Source organism: Trachypithecus francoisi, unplaced genomic scaffold (assembly GCF_009764315.1).
Source record: "Trachypithecus francoisi isolate TF-2019V2 unplaced genomic scaffold, Tfra_2.0 Lachesis_group10, whole genome shotgun sequence".
NCBI classification, from domain to species: Eukaryota; Metazoa; Chordata; class Mammalia; order Primates; family Cercopithecidae; genus Trachypithecus; species Trachypithecus francoisi.
Window position 1 is genome coordinate 4,608,443 of NW_022681455.1, and position 14,192 is coordinate 4,622,634.

Consider the following 14,192-nt stretch of genomic DNA (forward strand, 5'->3'; position numbering starts at 1 on the left):
CTCGGCTCATTGCAACACTGCCTCCCAGATTCAAGCGATTCTCCTGCCTCAGCCTCCTGAGTAGCTGGGATTACAGGCGTGTGCCACCATGCCCAGCTAATTTTGTATTTTTAGTAGAGAAGGGGTTTCTCCATGTTTGTAAGGCTGGTCTCAAACTCCCGGCCTTAGGTGATCCGCCCACCTCAGCCTCCCAAAGTGCTGGGATTACAGGTGTGAGCCACCATTTCTTTATTTTTTCTAAATAAAGAAAAAATTTAAACAAATAACAAAAATATGATCATAGAAATATTTTAAAAGATAAGAAAATATTCTTCAGGCCGGGTGCAGTGGCTCACGCCTGTAATCCCAGCACTTCGGGAGGCCGAGGCGGGCAGATCACGAGGTCAGGAGGTTGAGACCATCCTGGCTAACACAGTGAAACCCCATACAAAAAATTAGCCGGAAAACATCAATAAAATGAAAAAATTATATTTAAACTATAAAAAAAAATAAAATGAAAAAATTATATTTGAACTATAAAAAAACAATAAAATGAAAAAAGTATATTTAAACTATAAAAAAAAAAAAATTAGCCACGCGTGGTGGCGGGCGCCTGTAGTCCCAGCGACTGGGGAGGCTGAGGCAGGAGAATGGCATGAACCCAGGAGGCGGAACTTGCAGTGAGCTGAGATCGCGCCACTGCACTCCAGCCTGAGCGACAGAAAATGTTCTTCAAATACCAAGTAAAGATTTTTTTTTTTTTTTTTTTTTTTTGTTGAGACGGAGTCTCGCTCTGTCGCCCAGGCTGGAGTGCAGTGGCCAGATCTCAGCTCACTGCAAGCTCCGCCTCCCGGTTTACGCCATTCTCTCGCCTCAGCCTCCGAGTAGCTGGGACTACAGGCGCCCGCCATCTCGCCCGCTAATTTTTTGTATTTTTTAGTAGAGACGGGGTTCACCGTGTTAGCCAGGATGGTCTCGATCTCCTGACCTCGTGATCCGCCCATCTCGGCCTCCCAAAGTGCTGGGATTACAGGCTTGAGCCACCGCGCCCGGCCAAGATTTTTAAAAAGAGTATGTGCCACAGTGACCAACCCATCCTGGTTAATCTGGAACTGTTACAGTTTTAAAACTAAAACTGTTTTTAAAGTCCACAATTCACAGCCAGGCACAGTAGTTCAGGCCTGTAATCCCAGCACTTTGGGAGGCCATAGCAGGCAGATGACTTGAGGCCAGGAGTTCAAGACCAGCCTGACCAACATGGTGAAACCCCGTCGCTACTAAAAATACGAAAATTAGCTGGATGTGGGGGCGCATGCTCATAATCCCAGCTACTCGGGAGGCTGAGGCATGACAATTGCTTGAACCCAGGAGGCAGAAGTTGAAGTGAGCCAAGATTGTGCCACTGTACTGCAGCCTGGGTGATAGAGTGAGACTTTGTCTCAAAAAATAAATTTAAAAAAGCCCACAGTCCTGGGAACACCCCACAGACCAAACTGAGGCAACTCATTACCCTAGAACAAGCAATCTTAGAATGAAAATATCAGAATCATCAGACCACTCCCTTTAATTGAATTAAGCAGCCTTTATTGAATGCGTACTGCATATAAAGTACAGGCAGCCCTTCACACCCACAGGTTCCACATCCACGGATACAATCAACCATGGATCTAAAATATTTGGGGATAAAACAGCAGTAAAAATAACAATACAACAATAAAAATACAAATTTAAAAACCGTATAGTATAACAACTATTTACATAGCATTTACATTGCAGTAGGTATTATTTAAGTAATCTAGAGATGATTTAAAGTATACAGGAGGATGCAGTTATATGCATTCACCATGCCATTATATCAGGGACTTCAGCATCTGTGGATTCTGGTATTCCTAGGGTCCTAGAACAGTCCCCAACAGATACCAAGGATGACTGTACTGTGCTGAGCAGAAATCAGTCAGGGTCCAGGCAGGAGATGGACAGTACAGCCAAACTGGGTGATTTGAGGAGAGTGTCACAAAGAGGCTATTTACAGAGGTGTGGGCATAGTTAGGGAAAACAATGAATAGAGAAGCATTCTGGGCTAGCAAGAGTGGGGGCCGCCAGCACCTGAAAGGGCAGAGGAGGCTGTTCAACCTGAACTCACCACAACCCAGCAGGAGGAGGCAAGCCTCCTTCACTCTACAGACTAGCACTGGTACCTCCCACTGGGTGAATCTGACGGCAAGGCGGAGGAAGGGAGCTTGTTGATGGAGTCCTCGTCTGTCAGCACCCCAAGCCACAGAGCAGGGCCGAGTGAGTCTGGGGGCACCCAGAGAACACATAAGCCTGGCCTCTGCTCTTGGCAACTTAAAAATCTAAGGGAAACATCAAGACGTTATTTTAGGCACATACTGAGAACTCACTAGTGCCAAAAACTGAGTGTTTAGGTCTAACCGGTCCTTGCAGAATTAAACCAAAATCAAGTTATTCATTCCTTGTGGCTCCTGACCTGACCTGGTCTGCTTTTGGTTGGAATGAATGAGCCCCGGGGGTCAAAAACAGAGATTTACGTATAAGTGAAATTATTTTAGTCATCTTACGTATCTATGCCAGTTTGAGTCCTGCATCTCTCCCCCCACTTTTTGTGTGTGCGTGTGTGTCAGAGAGTGAGTCTTGCTCTGTCACCCAGGCTGTGGAGTGCAGTGGCGTGATCTTGGCTCACTGCAACCTTGACCCTCCTGGGTTCAAGCGAGTCTCCTGCCTCAGCTTCCCAAGGAGCTGGGACCACAGGCATGCACCACCATGCCCAGCTAATCTTTGTTTTTTTTTTTTTTTTTTTTTTAGTAGAGACGGGGTTTCATTATATGTTGGCCAGGCTGGTCTCAAACTCCTGACCTCATGTAATCCCGCCTCGGCCTCCTAAAGTGATGGGGTTATAGGCGTGAGCCACCATGCCTGGCCTGTCCCCCTGCCCATTATAATTTCAAATGTGAGGGTGTCTTTCGTGTAGCATCTCAGGGCTTACCTTGTTGGGTTTACCCTGCAGTACTGTGCCCAACATCTTACCCTGAAGTAACCTGCTCTTATCAAAGGTAAGCATCTCTGTGCTTTTCCAAAATGTGTCTATTTTCGTCAAAGCCAAAAACAAAAGAGCAAATTACCAAGCAGCGTTTCACTGCATTTACTCTGTTGTCTACAACTCCCGACTTGCTAAGGGTGACTGAAATTTACAGGAGGAACATCACAGGAAATCTTCAGGAATGTGAGCCCCAAAATCGATCCCTCTCTTTGTAAAATGTGGGAAATAATGGGTAACTCATTGATTGTTGTAAGGATTAATTAATATAATTTCCAAAAAAATACCTAACACAAAGTAGGCTCTAAAATTAGTCTCCCCACCCTCAAACTTCCTACCTTACCCTAAGTGTATTTATACATTTAAATACATAGTTTTAGTCACTTTGTTTAATAATGTTACATTTTAGTAACTTAAGAAATATATTTTCCCCAAACCCTCCTAGAAACTCCAAATGTATCTCCGCTTACTTGACATAAAGTAACTATTTGCCAATACCAGGAATGAGGTGAAAGGAGTAGGACATTCCATTGAACCAAGGGTTTCCAGAGAGGTGTGGGGTTCTTCCTTTCAACCTCTTCGATGTAATCTAAATCATTCAGTAATGACAGTTTGCCCAAAAATGTCATACATTCAGGTGAGGAAGAAGGGTAGGAACCTCATGGATTTATGGAGAGGAAACTTAAGAACTCCTCTCAAACACCATAAAAAAACCTTCTTGTCCATACATGGGGTAGATTTGCAACACAGCCTTCCACAGACTCAAGCCCATCTGTTGTTAGGGGTATGAGTTAGGTCAGAACAAGGAGGAAAACTACCAAGTCATCTCTCTTCACACAAGTCCAGCCAAGTATTGACTGTTTACTCAAAGCTTTCATTTCTCCCTTCCTCTCTCTGTTCAGTCATTATCCCCTGCCTCCCACTCACCCCCTCCCTCCACCAAATGAAATTAAATTTCTCAAGTGCCTCCATCTGATACTGTGTTTAGCATAAGCCCTAGGTAGATGTGGATTCTCTTTCTTGAATTTTCCCTGACAAACCGCTTCCAGCTGCCCTCTAGGGTGGGATACCAGCGTGATAAAATACAGTGTCGTGTTTGCTGAGGATTTCAGCCGCCGCCTGGGGGCTCATGCACTCAATGAGTGCTCTTTAGCAAGGCTGGTGGTGACATGGTGACAAACGGTATGTTGACTTTTTTCTGTCTGTGGTTTAGGACTGGTTGGTTTCAGTCTTGCTGGCTCTTTCTCCTGGGTTACCAACCTTTTCCACATTTAAAGGCTGTGACTGCCTCTCCTCCAGGGTTATGGCAGCAAGCTCCTTGCTGTTGACCGAAGCCATTTGTTGGTTAGGGGATTTACAACCGAGATGCCCTGCAAGCACACATTTGATAGTTAACCCATGCTTCAGAATTAGCTTTTTTTTTCTTCTTTTTTTTCCTTTTTAAGGGTTCTTTCTTCAACTAAACAGTTTCTCTGAAGAGTGTTATCACTCCGCTCCCATGAAATGACTGCGACTGTTACTTCTTTTATCTCTGGTCACACCCAGCAAAATTAAGCTTGTTTGTGGATGATTAGCAGCAGGCTGGTCCACGTCTGAGCCAATTGGCTGGATGCTTAGGTGGACTTTGCCTCGGGCTCACCCCTAAGGCCACTGCCTGTGCCATGGCATTCCCAAGCCCCTGTCCCCCGTGTGGGCTTCCCTGCTGCACGTGGCTCTTCAGCCTCCGCTTCCTCCTCTTCACTCCCCCATCCTTGCACAGACTTCCTCTTCCATCCCGCTTGCTTCTAGAACATTTCCAATTATTGCTTCCAGGTCCTGAACACTAGTGGCTGAACTGAAAAACGGAAAAGATGATGAAAGCCAGGCACTGAGAAACCAGTTAATGAAACTCTTCAGAGGTCTCCAGAAAGGACTCATTTCCCTGCACACCTGACAAGGAATCTTGGACTCTTGCTTACTAAAGGGAAAGGAAGTCCATTTTACTGGAGACTTGTCAAGAAATTCCAGTGAGCCCCTGGGCAGAGGGCTTCAGTGGCCAGGGTAGCTTTCTGCTTTTGGTTGTAAAGAGATAGGAAAGTATCATCCTTCAAAGCGATGTCGTGGGCTCAGAGCCTTCTGTGCACTTTGCCATATTGTGCCCTCTCCAGTTCTCAAGGTCAGTTGGCCATTTGAAGTGGAACAATGACTTCGCTACAATCCAGCTTTAACTATTTGCACAGTTCCATGCCATTCCACTAATTTAGTACACACCAGGGTGTACCCAGGTTTCAGTCTGGTCTCGGTTCTACTTCCCAAGCCCAGTCTCAGCACACATCTTCCCAAAGATCTTTCCTCCCAGGTCCCAGTCTCCCTCTTAGGGTCAAACCAATTCAACTTAACCCTTATTTAATGTCTTCTCTCTGCCTACTCAGCCCAGTGCGGTAGTCAGGCACAGAAACTCATCAATTACAGCACATAGTGAGCAGGTCAACAATAGAGTGGGATAAAATTCCCTCTTCTCCAAACACACAAGCCCAGCTCTGTAGCATCTTTTTTCCACCCTCTGAAATTCCCCCAAACAGACTATCCCTTGTGTTGGCATGCAGCAAGATCCTAAAGAGGCCCTACAGCCTGTTTTTGCTCAAGCTTTTTTCAAGCCTTTTTCCAATCTACTTTCTCTGAAACTTTATTTTGTGTTCATATACACACACCAGAATCAACAAGGTGTACTGAGCATGCAAAACCCACATCCACATTTCTAGACCTTGATACCTTCTCAGACCTCTGACACATCTAAAGCCCAGACCAAATGGGATTATTCCCAGAATCTACATTGCTTTAGAGAAGAGAATATTCATCACACCTAGGCATGGATCTGAGACATCCTCACATGTTCACATGCAGAAGGCCCATTCCTTAAGTAATTAGAAATCCATCATCTAAAAAAAATTACCAAATCACATTTTGATTAGGATTAAAAGGTAGAGGCTGGACATGGTGACTCATGCCTGTAATCCCAGCACTTTGGGAGGCCAAGGCAGGTGGATCACTTGAGGTCAGGAGTTTGAGACCTGCCTGGACAACAGGGTGAAACCCTGTCTCTGCCAAAAATACAAAACTTAGCTGTGCATGGTGGTGCATGTGTGTGGTCCCAGTTACTCAGGAGGCTGAGGTGAGAGAATCACTTGAGCCTGGGAAGCGGAGTTTGCAATGAGCCACGATCATGCCACTGCACTCCAGCCTGGGCCATAAAGTAAGACTCTGTCAAAAAAAAAAAAAAGAGGCAATACTACAGTACCTTGAAATATCCAAAAACTCAAAAGCTTTTCTATTCTGAAAGCATCAGGCAATTTTCTTACAATAAATATATTTTTCTGATGAGGGTTTACTGGAAATATTACCAGAGCAAGTGTCTCCAACCACTTTCAGTCTGGAAAATGATAAAGATGGGTTCTTGGTGGCACAGCGAAACCAGCCTGAGATTACAAACCTCTGCTGGAGGTAAACTACAGGAGCGACCATGGAGACTTAATTCTGTGTTTTTCTGAGATTCTATAATTAGGTAATGTCATTTACATGCTTCTAAGTGAGGGAAGGAAATTCTTTGGAGACAAAGCGTAACGGTTCCAGTACTGGCACCAAGTGTCTTCCTGCTCAGCAAGTCCATTTTAAAGTCTTGTTCATGAACTAAGCTGAGTTCTCCTACAGAGGCAGGAAATGTGATGATTGGCCGGGCACAGTGGCTCATGCCTGTTATCCCAGCACTTTGGGAGGTTGAGGCGGGCAGATCACAAGGTCAGGAGTTTGAGACCAGCCTGACCAATATGGTGAAACCCCATCTCTACTAAAAATACAAAAGTAGCCAGGCGTGGTGGTGCATGCCTGTAATCAAAGCTACTTGGGAGGCTGAGGCAGAAGAATCGCTTGAACCCAGGAGGCGGAGGTTGCAGTGAGCCAAGATTGCGCCATTGCACTCCAGCCTAGACAGCAAGAGTAAAACTCCATCTCAAAAAAAGAAAGAAAGAAAGAACATACCTCTTTCAGCATCCCCTTGCAGGGTCCTCCCTTTCTCTGTGATTCCAACAGTATTCTCTGAAACAACACAGAAGAGTTGGCCTCCCTCCCTCGCCTGACATAGCTCTTTTTTTTTTTTTTTTTTTTTTTGAGACGGAGTCTCGCTCTGTCGCCCAGGCTGGAGTGCAGTGGCCGGATCTCAGCTCACTGCAAGCTCCGCCTCCCGGGTTTACGCCATTCTCTCGCCTCAGCCTCCCGAGTAGCTGGGACTACAGGCGCCCGCCATCTCGCCCGGCTAATTTTTTGTATTTTTTTAGTAGAGACGGGGTTTCACCGTGTTAGCCAGGATGGTCTTGATCTCCTGACCTCGTGATCCGCCCGTCTCGGCCTCCCAAAGTGCTGGGATTACAGGCTTGAGCCACCGCGCCCGGCCGACATAGCTCTTTATGCAGTTACAGTTCGATGCCTCACTCCCCAGCCCATTCTGCTGGCTTTCCTCTGCACACATTCCACCTTGCTGTCCCTCTTAATCATTAGCACCTATTTGGCAAATATGCTGGAAAAATATTTCCAAAAAAAGCTAAACGTGGTTGTTTGGAGTGATGAGACTACTGGTAACACTGTTGTTTGCTTCTTCTTTGCGTGTTTTCAACGGCTGGGCTTGGAACAAGTACAGGTATTCCTTTGCTCATTCTGTCACGATGCTCAGCATTGACTGTGCTATTCTGACTAGTGTGACTACTCCATTGCTGGCATCTCCTGTGTCCGGAACATTACACTTCTGGTAATACACTATACGATTGTATTTGTCTTTTTCAAAACCACTTAACACCTTCAGCTTATATAAATCTTGTAGCTAACTGAAGCCTCCAGGTCTTTTTCACATGAAGTGTTCACATAAATCATGGATCTCCCAACCTATTTTCATCTTTATGAGTAGTTAAGACATAAATCCTTCTTACAGTATTAAAGGGTGCTAGTGTATTAAACTACCTAAATAACAAGCATGCCTTTTAAAGGGGCTGCCGTGATCTAATTCAAATGGTAAGAATTCCAGGGTCTATGTCACGTGCCTCTGGCTCCCTCTGTCTCTCATCCTTCCATTGTGGATCCATGAAACATTTCTTGAAATGTTGCCTCCTGGCCAGGTGCGGTGGCTCATGCCTGTAATCCCAGCACTTTGTGAGGCTGAGGTAGGAAGATCACTTGAGGTCAGGAGTTCGAGACCAGAGCCTGGTCAACATAGTGAAACCCCGTCTCTATTAAAAATACAATAATTAGCCAGGTGTGCTGGCATGCACCTGTAATCCCAGCTACTCAGGACACTGGGGCAGGAGAATCACTTGAATCCCAGAGGCAGAGGTTGCAGTGAGCCAACATCGCACCACTGCACCCCAGCCTGGGTGACAGAGCAATACTCTGTCTCAAAAAAAAAAAAAAAAAAAATGCCTCCTGCAAAAATTAATATGCAAGAAAATTCAAGGGACTAGTAATCTGTGGAAGGGGGAGGAAGATGGTAATGTTTTATTTCTTTTGGGTGTCAATTACATGAGGTCATTTTATTTTATAATATATTGTCTTGTATGAATGAAATAGTACATGATACAAATTTTAAATATGTGATAATTTAAAAGTAATATGTAGAGTTGATTTAAAATAGGAAGAAATGGCTGGACATGGTGGTCCATCCCTGTAATCCCAGCACTCTGGGATGGGAGGCTGAGACAGGAGGATCACTTGAGTCAAGGAGTTTGGGACTGGCCTGGGCAACATAGCAAGATCCTGTCTCTACAAAAAATACAAAAATTAGCTAAGCATGATGACGCATGCTTGTAGTTCCAGCTACCCAGGAGGCTGAGGCGGGCGGATTGCTTGAGCCCTAGAGATTGCAAATGTAGTGAGCTATGATTGTGCCACTGCACCCCAGCCTGGGCAACAGAGCCAGACCCTGTCTCTAAATTAATTAGTTAATTTAATTTAATGAGAAGAAATTGTTGGGCACTGTGCCTCATGCCTGTAATCCTAGCACATTGGGAGGTAGAGGCTGGAGGATCACTTGAGGCAAGAAATTCAAGACCAGCCTGAGCAAGATAGCAAGACCCCATCTCTACAAAAACATTAAAAAATAAAAAATTCACTAGGCATCGTAGTGAGTGCCTACAGTCATAGCTACTCAGGAGGCTGAGCGGGGAGGATTGCTCAAGCCTGGGAGTTACAGGCTGCAAATGAGCTATGGTTGCACCACTGCACTCCAGCCTGGGCAACAGAGACAGATCTTGTTTAAAAAAAAAAAAAGTCGGGAAAAAAATTCTTAGTATCCCTTCAATTTTGAGGGGGAAAAAAAGGTAATGAGAAAAAATAAGGAGAAAACAATAGATAAGCAAATGAAAGGGAGGAAAAAAGATTTAAGATTGAAAAGGAAAATGAAATGAAAGAAAAGATAGAGGCCTGGAAGACAAGCAGAGATAGGAGGATTAGATGGAGTATTTGGCTGAAGAGGGATGACAGAGGTGGTGAGGAGTCCCTGCAGCGCTGCAGAGTGAGAGAGAGAAACAGCGAAAGCTACTTCTGGTCCTCCAAGAAACGTCAGCAAATCCATCCTATTCCTTAGCATTCTGCTTCAACCACCTAAGGCAGTCAGCTTCCCACTGCTGTTCAGCCTGTGTGGCCCAGAGCCAGGAAGCGTGTTCTCTCGCAGCTCTGGGTACAGATTCCCTGTACACATGAGTGTCTTCCTCCCGGTGACTCAGCTGCTCTGCTTTCCTCTCCTTCCCCAGGGCCTGAGCAGTAGCCTGCCTGATGACAATCAAGCAGAGAGCCCTGCAAGTTTCAAGAGGAATGTCAATGACTCTTCACTGAAACCTCCCAGGTAGGGGCATGCAGTGACAATCCAGGGCTTTCCTGGTCACACTGCAATCCTAACTTCAGGGTAAAAGCCATGTCCCTGTTCCCCCACAGCATGGCAAAATCAATTCCAGTTAGATTAAAAAGTTTCATATTTTTTAAAAAATGAAACCATAAAAATGTATGTGACTCAGATAAAGTAAAAAAAAAAAGTCAGTGGTCGTGTGTTTTTAAAAAGACAGAGAACAAATGGATAAATATTACAGAAGACCAGTCTAAATTGTTTAGTGCACACCATAAAATACTTTTTTCAACCTCTGGCTCCAAATCTCCAAATTTTTGTCCCCTTCCTTACTCCTTGGGCTGAATGGACAGCCTTTTAATCACTCAGTTTTAAGACAAACTTCATTCTGTTCATTCAGACTCCATCTCAGGTATGAAAAGTTCAGTAAGTGAAGGCAAAGATTAATTTTCTATTCATTTAAAGGCTTCTCCCCTCCACCTAAGGCCAGGCTCACAGCCCCTGTTTCGGAAGGTGGGCTGTTTGCTCCTTCTGCATTTTACTAGTCTTCTCTCTTTCTCTGCAGTTTCTTTTTCTTTTCTTTTCTTTTCTTTTCTTTTCTTTTCTTTTCTTTCCTTTCCTTTCCTTTTCTTCTCTTCTCTTCTCTTTCTTTCTTTCTTTCCTTTTTTTTTTTCTTCTTGAGACAGAGTCTTTCTCTGTTGCCCAGGTTAGAGTGCAATGGCACAATCTCATCTCACTGCAACCTCCGCTTCCTGGGTTCAAGCCATTCTCCTGCCTCAGCTACCCGAGTAGCTGGGATTACAGGTGATGGCTAATTTTTGTATTTTTCGTAGAGATGGGGTTTCACCATGTTGGCCAGACTGGTCTCGAACTCCTGGCCTCAGGTGATCCATCTGTCTCAGCCTCCCAAAGTGCTGGGATTACAGGCGTGAGCCACCCTGCCCAGCCCTCTGCTGTTTCTGACTCCTCTGGCGTTGTGGGGAAGGGAGGGGAAAGGACTAGGGGAAAGGTGCTTTTATGTAAATCATGGAGCTGTCCTGACAGTCAAGCTCTCTCTGGGAGGGTCCCCTTGTGTGGGCTCAAGAGACCTTTGAGGGTCTCTCCAGGGCACTGTTGTCTGATGCATCCTGGGTCATCTCAGAGTCCCACTCCTAGGCTCCTGCCCAGCCATCCCCATCACAGCCTGGGGGATGTGAGGCAGGGGTCTCCGCACCAGCCAGCCACCTTGGGCGGGGCACCAGTCAGACGGCCTGAGTCACTGTCTGCTGCATTCACTTGGCCCACAGCACATCCTTCCACTCCACATTCCAGATGGGGAGAGTGTTGCTGCTCTCTCTGTCCGCTTTCTCTTCATCCCGCTGGGACGGGCTGCTCCAGCAAGACTTTTGCGTTCAGAATTCTCTAGATGAAAAGGAGAGACCAGTTTCTATGTTCAGTCAGACTCCTAATTCAGTGAGGGGGAAGGGGAGGGCACAGGGATGGGAAGTTGGGGAATGCGGATGGAGGGAAGATAGGAATGGGAAAGAGGACGGTTCCACCTCGCTCAGAAACCTTCTCATTATTCTGTGCCAGTGTCAGCACCAGGATGCGCCTTCAGACCCCAGCATCTCCGCGAGCAGTGAGCAAAGCGGGGCACAGCAGCCTCCCATTTACAGGTAGGTCTTGGTTTCTCCCAGTGGCAAGCTTGGAGTCCTTCATCTGGCAAGGAAGAGCCCATAGGGGAATCGCCCACACCACACTCTCCCTTTACGTCTTTCCTGTGCGTGGGTCCATTTGGAGGTATGGTGAAGCTGTGGACTCCTTAGAATGATGTTTTTGACCGGGCATGGTGGCTTATGTCTGTAATCCCAGCACTTTGGGAGGCCGAGGTGGGTGGATTACCTGAGGTCTAGAGTTCGAGACCAGCCTGACCAACATGGAGAAACCCCGTCTCTACTAAACATACAAAATTAGCCGGGGGCGTGGTGGCGCATGGCCTGTAATCCCAGCTACTCAGGAGGCTGAGGCTGGAAAATCACTTGAACCTGGGAGGTAGAGGTTGCAGCGAGCTGAGATCGCTCCATTGCACTCCAGCATGGGCCACAAGAGTGAAACTCCATCTCAAAAAAAAAAAAAAAAGTTGTACATATTTAATGTATAAGTGCACCCCCATGAAACTATCACCAGAGTCTATGTTATAAACATATCCATCATCTCCAAAAGGTTCCCCCTGCCCTCTGTATTTATGTGCATGTGTGCACGTGATAGAGAGAGGGGCGGGGATGAGAGCACTAACAGTTAAGATCTACTTTCCTGGCAAATGTATGCAAGTTCTGTTAATTATAGGCAGCATGCTCTCCAGTAGCTCTTTAGAACTTATTCATCTTGTATAAGGGAAATGTTGTACTCTTTGACCAACACCTCCTGTTTCCGGCTCCCCTAGCCTTCGGCAACCATCATTCCACTCTGTGCTTCTATGCGTTTGACTGTTTTATATTCTTCAAGGAAGTGAAATGATGTCGCGGTTGTCCTTCTGCTTCTGACTTCTTTCACTTAGATGATGTTTTATGAAAACATGATATGGCAAGGTCTAACAGTGATTTCTAACTAGTGATGAGTATAAAGGTATTTTGCAATATATGCAACAGCTGTATATAATATGAAAACACGTGTGCTTTCTACTAGAGACTAAGTTACAGTTGTTGCTAGTACTACTGTAGTTTGTTGCCTACATTCATAATTGGGGGAAATGCAACATTTCAGCTAGAGGATAGTGAAAATAAGGATGGAATCGTTTTCCCTTTCATGTTCACAACGTGCCAAGGACGGATAAAGAACCCATGCCCTAGACTGAGTACTACCTGCTCGAGGGGATCCTCCCACAGCCTTCCTGGCCTCTGCTTGTATAGGTCAGGAGGGTGCAGGGGACATGGCTGCAGGGCCAGTTTGGTGGCCTCTTGGTGAGGTTTGCAGAATCACCTAGCAACTCCCCTAGGAGTGGAGAGACGTTAAAGCCAATCCTACTGAGCTTCGGGACAAGCAGCTCTGAAATGACAGAACGAGTTCCCTAAATGGTCTGTTACTGTGAGTCCTGTTTATGCTTGATGTTCACGAAATATTCTGGAATTGATACCCAAGAAACTGCTAACAGTGATGACCTCTGGGGAGCAGAGATGGAAATTGAGAGGAAAAGAAGGGAATTTCTTTTCATATTAAACTCCTTTGTGCTGTCTTTAAAAATAATAATAAACATCTTGTTTATATGATGAAAAACAAGTTATAAAGACAACTGTAAAAGTTTTTCTAAAGGAAACCATATGTGACTGATTTGAGGCAAGTAGAAGCTTTCTAAGTATAAAAGTAATAAAAGGAATGATAGGGGAAATTGATAGATTTAATTCACACACACACACACACACACACACACACACACAGATGCAAAACACAACAATGTCACAGACCAAAAATAAAAAACCTAAGAAATATCTGCAACAAAAATTAAACAAAAGGGGCTGGGCGCAGTGGCTCACACCTGTAATTGCAGCACTTTGGGAGGCCGAGGCAGGTGAATCACCTGAGGTCAGGAGTTTGAGACCAGCCTGGCCAACATGGTGAAACGTGTCTCTACTAAAAATTCAAAATTAGCGTGGTGGTGCATGCCTGTAATCCCAGATACTCAGGACATTGAGGCAGGAGGATCCCCTGAAACTAGGAGGTAGAGGTTGCAGTGAGCCGAGATCATGTTGTATTCTAGCCTGGGCAACAACAGCGAAACTCCATCTTTAAAAAAAAAAAAAATAGCCAGGTGCCTCAGCCTCCCAAGTGGGTGGGACTGCAGGCACACACTACCATGCCTGGCTAATTTTTGTATTTTTAGTAGAGACAGGGTTTCTCCATGTTGGCCACAATGGTCTCGATCTCTTGACCTCATGATCTGCCCGCCGTGGACTCCCAAAGTGCTGGGATTATAGGCCTGAGCCATCGCGCCCAGCTGGAAATGGTTTCTTAAATAAGACCCCAAATGGACAAATGTTTGAAAACATAAATTGAATTACATGAAAATTAAAAACGTCAACACAATAACAGACATCTTAGAAAAAATTTAAAAAGACAAAAGCCTAAAGGAAAGCGTTTGCAACACGAAAAACAAAGCATTAATATACAAAACATGCTAAAATTATTTTAAATAAACTTTAAAGAAAATACAATAAAAAATGAGTAAATAATACATATGATAATTCACAGAAGAAACAGATATAGTCAACAAATACAGGCTGGGCTCTATGGCTCCCTGCACTTTGGGAGGCTGAGGCAAATGGA

General features: G+C 45.1%; 1 long non-coding RNA gene across 1 annotated transcript in view; it reads left to right on the forward strand.

Moving 5' to 3' along the window:
* Positions 1 to 11,721, forward strand: part of LOC117086654 — a 29,059-nt gene extending 17,338 nt beyond the window's left edge. The window contains exons 4-6 of the long non-coding RNA XR_004438512.1: positions 4,847 to 5,040; positions 9,805 to 9,896; positions 11,466 to 11,721. This is a non-coding gene — a long non-coding RNA (uncharacterized LOC117086654). The remainder of the gene's footprint in view (positions 1 to 4,846; positions 5,041 to 9,804; positions 9,897 to 11,465) is intronic.
* The last annotated feature ends 2,471 nt before the right edge of the window (positions 11,722 to 14,192 follow it).